Genomic DNA, 13616 nt, shown 5'->3' on the forward strand with positions numbered 1-13616 from the left:
AGGCAACTTCTGAACTCAGCCGTGGGGCTTGAATACCCCTCCCGAGTGACGTCATCTTCCGGGGCGGGGCTAAACTTTCCCGTCGCGGCCCCTTTAAAGGGCGGGGCCTCCCTCGTGCGCGCGCTCTTAGGGAGAGCCTCCCCATTGGACGAGGGAGGACACCGTGGCAGCCATGCGGCAGGCCTGCCGCGGAGCAGACTGCGCCGGTCCGCGGTGCGACGAGAAGGGAGGAGGGGCCGGCCGAGAGTTGTTGCGGCCAGGCACCGCAACAGATCCAGAGCGAGGCAAAACGTGTGCAGCTTTTTGCAAACTTATGTTCTGCAAGCAGAAATATAAATCCTGACTACAAGAAAGCGATCAGAGAAATGCACCCCCCACTCGGGACCGAGTGATAAGAATTGCTATTGTTCTGAGCCTCTGGCGTACATGAACAGCTTAAACCTCCTGGCGCTCTTCCAACTGAAATATTAAAAAAGAATCCGTAGGGGGTGAAATAAAATGTGCCTTCTAAACGAAGGTGGGAGGCACCTTTCTACTGGTTTCCTAAAAAAACGAAAACCTTCTCGGAAAGTGGGGGGGGGCAAAGATAAAATTGCATGACCCGTGCATTGTGCAAGTGGCGCTCGCCTCATATGATACATTGGGAAAAAATCTGCCCGGCCTGCTTGAGGTCTAATCTTGTTCCCGCTGTGAGATTGGTCGGAGGATAAAAGTATTTTGTTCACTTTGTCTGGCTGCCAGCTCCGTTGTGCAGCTGCTCTTGGCTTCTCTTTGCAGAACGGAAATAAGACTTCTCAGGACTTCCAGCTAAGAAAATCAAAGTCTGGGAGAAGCAATCGTGCAACACCTCATAAAGGCTGCAATAAAATGTCATTGCACCGAAGGCGTTCTTTATTCCTGTTTGCCAGGCCCATCATCACTTGTAAAGTATTCCTTGAAATGATCCCGTACTGTAGCTGATCCAGAAGCTATAAAGGCAAGTGGGTTACACTCCATTTCATTTATATTCAGTACCATGGCTAACGAGCAAAGCAAAAGCCTCTGAAGGACAAAAACGTTTTGTCTGGATTCAGGCAAACCTCCATGGTGCGATATTATCCTGATATCACGGAAGATGTTTTAGCACGCGGACAAAAAAAATTCTCAAGGGTCTTCCTTGATTCTGTGTGCTTGTGCTGAACTAGAATGGTTTGCAATGTTCAAAAGGTTTTCGTAAATCAGCAGCGGATCAGTCAGCGGCTCGTGAGCCACCTCACTCGCCCCGATGCAGCAATACTTCTTCCGAGACCCCCGGGGGCCGCTTTGACGGTGCAGCTGAATGCCGCCATCTTCCAGCTCCTCTGGTCCCTCCCCTTAGGCATGCATGGTACGCACCTTTATTTAAAGGGTCTTTGGCAGGAAAGGCACCGCGGTGCCCGGCGCTGATTATCCGCAGGACTCCCCTATTTAAGCACGGCCCCGCGCTCCCTGTCATCACACAGAAACACATTGCATCAGCAATGGGTCTCCTGCTTCTGCGTTCCAGTCCGTTTCTTTGTTCCAGCTTGTTTCTGTCTTCCTGTCTAGCCTTACCTTGCTCGGTCTGCCCCGTCTAGCTCTGTGTTACCACGGCGAATCGGGCTTACCCTGCAAAACGCCGGAGCAGCACGAAGTAGCAGGGAAATCACAGTCGCGTGACGCTGGCCAGCCCACGCGGCACCATGGCTCCGCCCCCCCCCCCCCCGACACGTCGGCGCACCTCCCAATGTTCCCGCGCTAGCACGGTAAACGGGCTACTTAATCCCGGCTTCCAGACACAAACTTAGCCTCGGCCGCAGGCTTGCTTGTGCTGGCGCTGTCTCTCTGCTGGAGTTACCTTTGCCTATGACCCGGATTGCCTTGGATTCCCCTTGCCTGCTGCCTGCCTTTGACCCGGACTGGACTCTGGGTTTCTCTTGCTCGCTGCCTGACTACTACCCAGATTGCCTTGGATTCTTTCTATCATCGGGTTCACAAAACCATAACACTCTGTCTCCTCCGGCCTTGCCTTGTCTAGCTCTGTCTTGCCTGGTCCGTCTTGTCTTGTTCCTTCGTTCCAGTCTGGTCCAGTGTCTCTCATGTTGTCATCATCCACTCTAAGCTGCGCGCATGCCTAGGGCCTGCCACATCTTTATTTGGAACCCAGCCCGCGACCCAACCAAACACAACACCCGTTAGATCCCATTTTTTAAATAACTGCTTCCCATATCAGGAAGAAATCCCACATTCCCCCAAATAGGCAAAAAAAGGAGACATAACGTAGATTCAAATGGGATTTAGATGTTAACCATCTCTGTGTTTTGTGGAGAGGAAATACAATATAATGTAGACTTGACATATTGAGAAACTGAAGAGTAAGTAGCATGGAGTGCATACTTCAAGGATATGGGATAGATCATCTCCACTTCTAGATCCGGATCAGAGTAATAATTAATGTTCAAAAGCCAATCCCCAATATGTCGTAAATTAATTACATGATTGCACATTCTCATATCTGTAAGCCAAATTCTTCTTTTTTAAAAGGTTTCGTCAGAATTTTCAGGGCTAGTCTGGGCTTTTTGCCCCTCCAAATAAAATTGTCATGGTTGTGAGGAGTTGGAGTGGATTCTTGGGCACTGCGGTGATGACCACTCCCATGGGGAGGAGCCCCATGGGGAGCTGCATACCAGGCTAGACTCTTGGCACACAACACAGAGAAGATAGTTTTATTGTACAGCAGGGTGGCACTGCCCGGGAAGCGGACAGCAGTGGTACATAGCTCCAGCAGTGGTAGTCCAGGGATCCTCGGCTGAGAGGACCCGTCTCACCCTGTAGTAGATGGAGACAGTGTGGAGAACAGGAACAAGTCCCAGATGTAGAGGGCTGAAGCTGTAGAGGAGATAGACTGGTATGTTAGTACTCACTGAAGCAGAAGCTGTATCTTTGAGAGTCCTGGCAGGCAGAAGTTGTAGAGTGGCAGGCACCAGATTAGGGAGAGCAGGCCCTTGAGGAGCGAGTACCTGGGATCCCAGGATAGGCATCTGAAAGAAAGTAGAAGGGCCCCCGAGGAGCAGGTACCCAAGTTAGTAGAATTACCCCGAAGGGCGAAGAGAGTTTCCCTCGGCAGCTGGGAAGTGGCAGAGCAGCTTAGAGCAGAAGCAATTCAATCCTTGCTATTTTATTTATTTATTTTATTTATTTATTTTATAGACTTTTCTTTGCCGACATTCGTGAGGCCCATCATACCGGCTTACATTGAACTGAAAGGAGGAAAATATAATGAACGGAATAACATGTCATAGTTAAACGCAAATGGTGTAAGATATAAGCATCGTAAAAACATTCTGAGATTATATATAATAACATAAAAGAACTAAATAGCTATGGAGGAAAAAGGTAGAAAGAAAGAAAGAGAAACTTTGTACAAGCTAAGAAAACTTTATCTTTAACAATGAGAAAGTGGTACAGGGGTTATGAAGTGCAGCAAAGTTCCAGAGGGGGAGGGTAGCCCTTCATTTGCTAACTCAGTTTGTTAGCAAATGAAGGGCAGGCTAAATACCAGGATGTGCTGACGTCACTCGGAGGGGACACACACCCTAGGAGGCCCTCAGGAGAAACATAGCGAACGCCGTCGCCGTGGCCGATCCGGGGACGCCGGGGAGAGCAGCATGAAGACGCGGTGGCAGCCAACTTCCCAAGGCTTGAGGAGAGAGGAGGAAGAAAGGTGAGGCACAAAGGTTGAAGCCGTCTGAGACCAACGGACGCAACAAAAATGACTAATCATCCTATGAAACCTTTTAAGGATGAGCCCAGTAAGAGATAATGGAAGAACACCCAACACATAAAGCCATCTTGGAAGAATTGTCATGTTTAATAGATGATCCTTCCCAACAATGACAAAGGCAAGTCCATCCAAGAAAGCACTGATTTTTCAGTAGTTTCCTTAGGCTTTAAAAGTAATGGTGACAGGGGGCAACCCTGTCCCGTCTGTCTGGTCAAAACAAATTCTTTAGAGAACTCACCACTGACCAAAACTGCTGCTTGTGGGATGGAGTAAAGGGTGGTGAGAAAGGAGATAAACCTTCCCTGAAACTCATAGGCTCTGAGAGTTTCAAAAAGAAATGTCCAATTTACCTTATCGAAAGTTTTTTCAGCATCAAAGCTGACTAATAAAGAATTCAAATTATTCTTTTGAGAACAATCCATGGAGGCTAATACCCTTCTCACATTCACTACTGCTTGTCTACTCTTGACAAACCCCACCTGTACAGGAGATATTAACTTGGGCAGGAACTGAGACAGGCAGTCTGCCATGATCTTCGCCAAAAGTTTTATGTCATAATTTAAAAGCGAAATAGGCCAATATGAGCTAGACAACAGGAACTGGGAACAAGCAGGAATCGGGCCAGGCAAAAAGTGGTATCACGGAGCAAACTCTTTGAGGACTGTTAGACCAGCAAAAGCAGGTCAGGCTGGAGCTCCTTATAGCCAGCCCTCAATTTGGGACACCCCTAATACTGGTCCAGTAGAGATCCCCTGGAGGCAGGTCTCCCTAACTCTGCTTAGCCTGGCAGCTCCTACAGGACTTTTGATGAGCCAGACTCATTGTAGCTCCTCCTGCAGGATCCCCTGGCTTTGAAAACCTGGTGCCACAGGGTTCAGTCCCCACTGCACTCTGACAAGTTGCAAGTGGTCGATTAAGGATGTGACAGGTGGAGGGAATTGATTACAGGAAAGAGATAGAACAGAGGAGTCAGGTGGGAATGGGATCAGAGGAAGAAGTAATAAGTATGGAGGAGAAGATGGGCAGTTTCCTCATCTGTTATTTCAGAAAAGGAAGAAAGCATGAAAAGGGCCAAAAGAATGGGAGGTGAATGAAGTGCAGTGGAGAAGTTAGTCTGATGGAGAATTCACAATTGATCTTCTCATCGGGACATGCTAGAGAGATAAAGTTCCTGGATGGAATAAATGACAGTTTTATGGAGCAATTGGTTCAGGAACCAACAAGAGAAGGAGCAATTTTAGATCTAATTCTCAGTGGAGCTTAGGATTTGGTGAGAGAGGTAATGGTTCTTATGTTCTTATGTTCATTGAAGAAGTCCGCCATAGTGTTGTGATTCTGCTTGTCATAGAGCCTCCCAACCACCAGAGGTCCTCTGAGAGCTGCACCTACCCTCTTTCCAGCTCTAGTCTCAGTGACCTCATGATTCAGCGATTCTCTGCCTATTTAGCCCTGCCTCGGTCTACACTTGGTGCTTTGTCATTTAGTCTGAGTCGAGTCTGCTCGGCTCCTTGCTTGGCCCTTCATGGCTTTTCAAAGCCTTCCTGCCTTGTATTCCTTGTGGCTCTCTGCGGCCTTCTGCTCCCTGGCTTCCCTAAGCCACCTGTCTCAAGCCTTATTCATATCATTAACTCCTGTCTTGTTCCAGTGTCCCATCCCAGACCTTGGTTCCTGCCTGAGCTTCTGGCTCACCAGAGATCAGCCTCCAGCCCTGCAGCCTGCATCCCAAGTCTCCTCTGGCTCCTGTCTACAGCCCTGCAGCCTGCCTGTTCATTCCTGCCTGACATCTGCCTCCACTCCGGATTCCAGTCCAGCATTAGCATTAGGTCTCTCACTTGTTCAAGTCCTGCAGGCCACCAGAACCAGAGGGGGAAGGTGGCTGGTGTAGGCAGAAGATCCCCCTACTCTAGTCTGCCCCTGGAGTCCTGGACTGTTCCCATGGAGGTCCCCCAGCGGAGCTGGGTCCTAACACCTAACACATAGTCTGAGCAGAGAGTGAAGAGAGAATGAGTGGCAGAGGCAGTTAGAGGAGGGAGTTAAGTGTGACAAAAGAGACTGCAGGGGTTGAAGGCAAGGGTGTTTGTCAGATGGACATAATAATCTTGATTGGCAAGCTGGAAAGAGAGGGAGAGTGTATATATCTATGTCTATATCCATGAGGTCCTTCAAGTATTTTGGGTCTGCAGGGAGTTGCTCCATTTTAGCCATAGTATATTGGATCTAGGCTTTAAATGAAATACAAATGGTATGTGGGTACCTAAAACGATATATCCATCAGAGAACCCTAAAATAGGGCAAGTAACATCACTAATGTTTTAAATCATTTGAAAGATGATTAAGTTTTATTACACGATGGTAAAGAATATCAAAACTATTCAAAACATATTTTAAAAAAATTAAATTGACACAATAACATAAAAAAGTTTCATAATATATACAAAGTGCTTGTAATCAAACAACGACACGCTTGCAAAAGAGCTGGACTTCAAGAAAGATACTGTGTGACGTAGATAGAAACATCACTGGAAGAAAAGTCCTGTGAAACCGTTACAAAGTATCCTTTCTTGTGGACTGAGATTCAATTGTATCCCTTGTTTTTAGTGAAGGTATCTTCCATGTGACTCATTTGCAATTCACAAAGTATCTTTCTTGAAGTCCAGCTCTATTGAGTGTGTGTCATTGTTTCATTACAAGCACTTTGTATATATTTTGGCAAATGTTTTATGCTGATACCTATACATGTTATAAATGCATAGCAATACAGAGAGTTTAGAAGCGGTGTGAATGAGGAATGATTGCTTAGGGCAATTGCTATATATATGTATGTGTTATTGTGCCAATTTTATTTTTTGAAGTATTTTTTGAATAGTTTTGATATTTGCTATTGTCTAATAAAACTTGCAGCATTAATCATCTTTCAAATCATTTAAAACATTAGTGATGTTACCCTATTTTAGTTTTTTTCTGATCTTACTACCAATCTTATTACCGATAGTATAGAAGAGTATACACAAATATACTGTTTGTGTGTGTATATATATGAAATTTAAGTTTAATACTTAAAAGTATGTTGTCTAATTATGCGTTTGTACAGGATTTTTCTGGGAGGGATGGTTGATGGTCATCATGAATGTTGAATTTAATAATAAAAATCTCAGTGGCAGAGGGGTGCAATGCTGAAGGTTCATCTAGGGTGCCTGATACCCCTGCATCGGCCCTGACCCTGCCAACCAGTCTCCAGGCCCCCACCCCCCAGTCAATTTTCAGCTGCCCTACCATCCCCCAGCCAGTTCTCACAGCCCCAGCTGGCTCTCACCTTGCTATCACGAGACCCTCACTTTCTTCTCGTCTGGCCCTGTGCAGCTCTCAGTGAGTTTATGCTGGGCAGTGCCGAAAAACTCCCACACTGTTCTCATAATCTCAGGCTCTCAGAACAGTTTGGGAGTTCAGATAGCACCTGGCTCAAACTCCCTATGTGGTGTTAGAAGGGGAAACAGCTGTTCAAAGGGTGGAACAGGCTGGGAGTGAGCAGTCACATTATTTTTAAAATTTATTCTTGGCACTGACAAACAGAAGCGAGGGACAAGCCCCAGGTGCCAGTATCTAGCACTAGCACAGATGCTGCTCTATCCCCAGCTTTACCATTATTTCCTCACAGCTAGGAACTCTCTGTGCTTATCACATGCCTACTCGAATTCCGATACAGGTTTTCTCTCCATCACGTCCACTGGAAGACCAGCCACTTTCTGAATTACGGCTGTGCGGTGGCGCTACCAGAAGGTCCTCCGAGTGTCAACACTGCAGTTCTCATTCAGGACTACAGAAGACCTGTGTTTGAGCCCCCCCCCCCCCCCCACCACACACAAATACACACACACAGAGCAGCATCGTCATTATTGGGAGTCCGAGGCTGGAATGGAAGGCAGGAAATCCTTGAGTGCTCGGGCTATCTGCGGAGTGCACACTCGAGGAGGAACAGAGCAGGAGCAGGAATGGGTGCATAGGAAAAAGGGATTAAGTGGGAGAGTGGGAGTTTGCAGATTGAAGGGAGAGCAGGGACTCAGATTGGGTAGGGGGGGATTGAGGGAGAAAGCAGAAAGGGGGAAGAGAGAGTGGCCTCAGGTGGGAGAGAAGCCTGGGTAGGGGAGAGCAGATATTTGGATTGGGGGTGGGGACAAGAGTGAGGATTGGGGGATTGAGTGGGAGAACAGTAACATAGGAAATGGAGAGGAGGGAAAAGCAAGGACTGGGTGATGAGATGGGGTGAGGATTCCTGTGAAGGAAAGATTGAGTTGGGGGGTGCATGGCTGAAGTTTTGCCTAGGGCACCTTATTACCCTTGCCCCAGCCCTGGTGATGGAGCTCATCCCACCATGGCCTGAAGATATCAGGAGGCCATGTGAATAACTGAGAGCAAATGTGTGTCTGAGAGCCTGTGAGTTTGTGCATGTGTGTGTCTCTGTTTGAGAGCCTATGTGTGTGTCTGTGTGAGAGCCTGTGTGCCTGTGAATTGGGTCTATGTGAGAGCCTGTGTGTATGTGTGTGTGTGAGTGAAAGTCTGTGTGTGAGAGTGTGTGTCTGTGTGAGAGCTTGTGAATGGGTCTATGTGAGAGCCTGTGTGTATGTCTGTGTGTGTCTGAGAGTGTGTGTGTGTCTGTGTGAGAGCTTGTGAATGGGTTTATGTGAGAGCCTGTATGTATGTTTGTGTGCCTGTGAGATCCCACGTGTCACATATAAGATCTCACAGGCACACACACACACACACACACACACACATAATATATCTGTGAGAGAGAGGGAGACTGTGTATGTTAGAGAGAGTGAGTGTGTGAGAGAATGAATGTATTATTGTGCGTGTGTGTGAGAGAGAAGATTTATTTATTTTTATTTATCGAGTTTTATATACCATCATTCGGTTTCGCCATCACAACGGTTTACAAAAAAAAAAGATAAAATTTGTGCAGCCCTACCTCCTCGAATCCACAACAATTTCAGGATGACCTGGAAATCAGAAGATCCCAGGTATGGAGAGCAGGAGATTTTTTAAATCCTTATTAGTTTTAATTATTGGGTGTAATTTGATAGTTCCGCTCTTTCAAAATATTTAATTTGGGGGGGGGGGGGGGGAATAGAACATTTTTTAATTATTGGATATTTTACTCATCAGATGTTTTGAAATATTTTATTGGTGTTTGGGAAATTTTGTATATTCTATTCCTTAACTGATTTGAAATATTTATTCCTTTTATGACTATGATTTTACTATTATGATTGATGATTTCTTGATTTTATTATTTGATATTTTATGAAGAATGGTGATGTTTCTGTTTTTCCATTGTTGCTCTGCTGGCTTGTTGTGGGCTCCAGTTCAGTCCTTGGCACGTTTCTGTTTATACTTTCCGATCTCTTTATTCTGTATTTGGTCAGGGTCTCTCTGTGTTCTGCATATGTGACCGAGGTGAGGTATTTTCCTGGCATGTAATTCCTGTCTAGGGATCTGTTGCAGCCTGGTTTCCTAATGGAGTTTTATTGGTGTTCTAGGGCCTGGTGTGATGTGTGCAGTGTTGTCTTTTCATAGATAAGGTTGTTAGGGTTGTTTTGGTATGGGAGGTTTACTATATGGTAATGGTAATTCTGTTTGTTCATGGCTTTCTGAGGGCCAAGCTCACACCCAATATGCATTCTAAAAAGTCTAATTCCATAGGAGTTCCAAGTGACCTTTTTGCAGAGTTTTCTGGTTGGCACCACAGCAGTGCATATAAATATAATGTGCATGTTGTGAGTGATATTTTTGCCTCTGCAGACTGTACTTTTGAAGGTTCTTTTTCATGTAAAGTTTATTATAAATGCATAACTTAGTTGTGTCTGTGTGTGTCTGTAAAGGGTGTGTGTGTGTGTGTGTGTGTGTGTGCAAGGCTGTAACGTTTGCCTAGGGTGCCCTATACCCTTCCCTATCCATGGGTTCTGGGGTGGGTGCGGGCGGGTCATTTTTTTTTTTAAATATAAGATTGCAGGAGGGAAACTGGGTTTTATTTGATGGGCCGGGGACAGACACAGAATGAATCAGGGATGGGGGCAGCCCAGTAATTCTTTGCACAGGGCAGCAAAAAAAGCTGGCCCCAGCGGCCCTGGTGAGAGGGTAGACTGAGGCAGGAAGTCTGCTTTATAAAAGTCGTTTCCTGTTTTGAGCCTTCTGAGTGCAATTGTCTAAGTCTGTGAAATATCCAGCACTTCTCCATGCCGGTGTCTTCTGTGAACACGCCAGCAATTGTCTGAACATGTTGGGATTTTTAAGGAAAAAAAAAAATGGGGGTGAGGACCAATCTCCTCTGTATAACAATCTTCCCTTTGGAAAAACTGGTTTTGACTTAAGTCGTTTTTTACTTAAGACACAGTTTTTCAAACACCAATTGTGACTTCAGCGTGTGGACTTGCTGTGTCAATGATACAGTCACATCTGTTGGGGAGAAGTCATGAAATGAAACCAAGTCCCTTAATCTTTCCAGCTGCATCTTGCCTCTTAACAGCATTGCCTCCTCGTGTCTTACTGCTGTTATAAATTTAGTGTTGTCATCTCAAGCTGCAGATACACAGACAGTAGCATCGCCATCTGTCTTTTGCTTTCGATGCATGCTAGAGTGCAGCCCCAGTTACATTGCTATGTTATCCAGCAATTGTTAAAATTCCTTTGCCATTGGTTCGTACCTCAGCAGATTTGTAATCGGAGATTGTCGTGGAGCCTTTGGTGCTATTTCGTTATGGATCCGTAAATGTGACCGACCAAAAAGAGCATATTTATTTCCATGACTGATCCCCGAGGCTAAGGTCGAAGTGGTCTGGCAGATCTGACCTGAAAGTCTGATGCCCGTCCTCATTTCCGCATTTTTCAGAATGTTTGATGTTCTCCAGTTCAGTGAGAAATGCCCGCAGGAGTTGGGATTGGTCTTCTAGGTAAGTCAAACATCTCTGTCTTGAGGGAAAGGTGAAAATATCCCCACCCTTCCCCTGTGCGCACACACACACACTGCTTCCCACATGTACATCCCATCCCACCTCCCACACACAATATCCCCTCCCTTCCACCGCATGCACACACACACACACACACACACACACACACACTCCTTCCCACACATACATCTCATCCCACCTCCCACACATACAATATCCCCTCCCTTCCCCTGCATGCGCACACACACACACACACACACTCACACACACACACTCACACACACACATCCCATCCCACCTCCCACACATACAATATCCCCTCCCTTCCCCTGCACGCGCGCACACACACACACACACACTCCTTCCCACACATACATCTCATCCCATCTCCATCACATACAATATGCCCATACCCCCCTGCCTTCCCCCCCCCCCCACACACACATACACACTGGGCTGGATTTAGGATTTTGGTGACCACAGGCAGTAAATTCAATATGTTTTTACTACAACATGTAATAAATGACATCTTTTTTATTCATATGCATGTATGATGTTCTGTCTTTTATTACAGATTTAAAACTCAGCACTAGTTACAAAATCACAGAAGAAAAACTGGTTGTGCCAGATCTATTAATTCCTATCACTACTAAACAATATATAAACTATAATGTTCCGTAGACTTCTCTAACTGAATTAACGTTTCTTTCTCTGAGCTTTCTGAGCAGCAGAATTTCAGCACTATTGACAAGTCTGTCTCAACTGCTAAAGGTTGCAAGTCTGTTGCATCCGTCATGGCCCATGGTTGACCATGAATAGTTCTGGATTCCTTCTAGGGTAGAAATCATTCTGCACTACAATTTCTTGCTGCAATACTTGGAAACATTGGTAGCTCGATAATCAATATTCAGATGGACTGACTGAATGGGCTTTTCCTGAATAAGTAAAGAAGAATTATCATTGCTAATTGTCACACTGGTTAGGTAAACCCGAAAAGGAAGGCATTCTTCAAGAAACACGTCTTCCAGATCCAATGGGTAGTGGATTTAAAAGGTTTCATGCTCGCTCTGAAATTACAAACAGTTCGATTCTGTATATTTTAGGAAGAAATGCAGATGTATGAATGATTATGTGCTTTACTCTATTGAATCAATTCCAATTTCAGCCTATTCAATATGGGGGAAAAGGGTAATTCCACCGAAACTGTGGCCTTGCAATGCAATGATATGTATTTGTTGTATTTCATCAAAGAATGGTTCTCTTTTCTGATTGGCCAGAAACATTCATTATATTTTATTCAAATCGTTTGCATATATTTGATACAAATACTAGCCCAGAGAGAGAGAGAGAGAAATACTGTACAAGGGAGAACATGACTCCATATATAATCTACCGCTGAAAGAGGGGCACTTTCAACTCAGGGTGGGTTGGGCAGGGGCAGTGTTGGCACATTGTTCTGCCTAGGGCACTACAGACCCTTGCTAAGTGAGAAAAATGTAAATACTGAATTGCACTGAAATGCAGAATGATAATTTGCAAAAAAAATATGGTGTTGTTTTGACAAATGTGCAGAATTTTGCAGAATCTAGAAAATGTGTGTGCAGAATTGTTTGGGTTTTTTTGGCGCAGAATTTTCAATTTGTTTGCACAGAATTCCCCCAGGAGTAAAATACAGTCAATGAGTCAAAAAAGTCTACTGTAATGCTGATAGCAGTGCTAACACTTTGACGTGTTTTGGTAATCGCACCAAATCTCTCCAATATCATATTCCAAAAAAAGTTCTCATGAAATCTATTTCAGCCTTGCAACTCCAATGCTTCACACCATGGAGCAGCTTTCTATGAAGAATCGGTTTTGATTGTTTCTAAAACTTTGATGATCTCATTCCACAAGCTGCTTAAACTTTTGCAAGCATCTTCATGGGCTGACCATTGCATTATTGAGAAGCTCTTCACATGCATAAGAACATGCCATACTGGGTCAGACCACATGAGAAATAATTTCCCATCAATGTGTTGGTGCATTAAAAAGGGTATAAATCTGCTGCAAAATATTACAAAATGCAGTAGCGTTTTGGCTGGTTGTGGTGGCACAAACCCTATAAGCTTCGCTGAGTAAGTTGAACATGGCACAAACATAGCATCTTCATCGATTTCTTTTATCCTAGCTGGAATGCTGGCGTCCCTTCCAGCCACAGTGCTGGCATTCTCGTATGATTTTCCTCAGTAATTATCAAGAGCGGTATTAGATTTTTTTTTTTTCACTTTCCTTCGAATATCAAATAATTGTTGAGATTTATGATCTGGATTTTCCATAAAATATTTAAAAAAACACTCTATGAGTGTTCCATTTTCTGCAACATATCTAATGGTAAGCGCAAGCTGATATACACTGGATATGTCTGACATAGAAGCAACACTAACAGAAAAATATTTGGCTATCAATATTTGACTTATTTCCTGTGTCACTCTTCACATAATACAAATAACTGAATCACAAATAATAGATGACTGATATGAAGTAGTTGTCATAATGAGATATAGGTCTACCCAAATTTTACTATTAATTACAAAGCCATCATGTAATTACCATTACGTGAAGAATCATACATTTTTTTGTGATCTCCTCTTAAAGGTTATCCTCTAGCAGTCAATCAATGGACTGCTGGAACCACTCGTTGCAATATATTTTACCATTAATTTGTTTCCCAATCATCAAACAGACAAACCAATTTTCTTAACAAATCCAGCCAATCAGCTTCAAGTCCAACCTCATATGCTGCTGCCCCAAGGCTGGAACCTTGCACCTTGCTCTCTTTCTAAAGTTTTAAATTTACAAGTTTCGGGGTGAATGAGTAAATTGGGGTGAAGCTGCTGCAGGGGAGGAAA

The sequence above is a fragment of the Rhinatrema bivittatum genome, chromosome 5 (genome assembly GCF_901001135.1).
Source record: "Rhinatrema bivittatum chromosome 5, aRhiBiv1.1, whole genome shotgun sequence".
NCBI lineage: Eukaryota > Metazoa > Chordata > Amphibia > Gymnophiona > Rhinatrematidae > Rhinatrema > Rhinatrema bivittatum.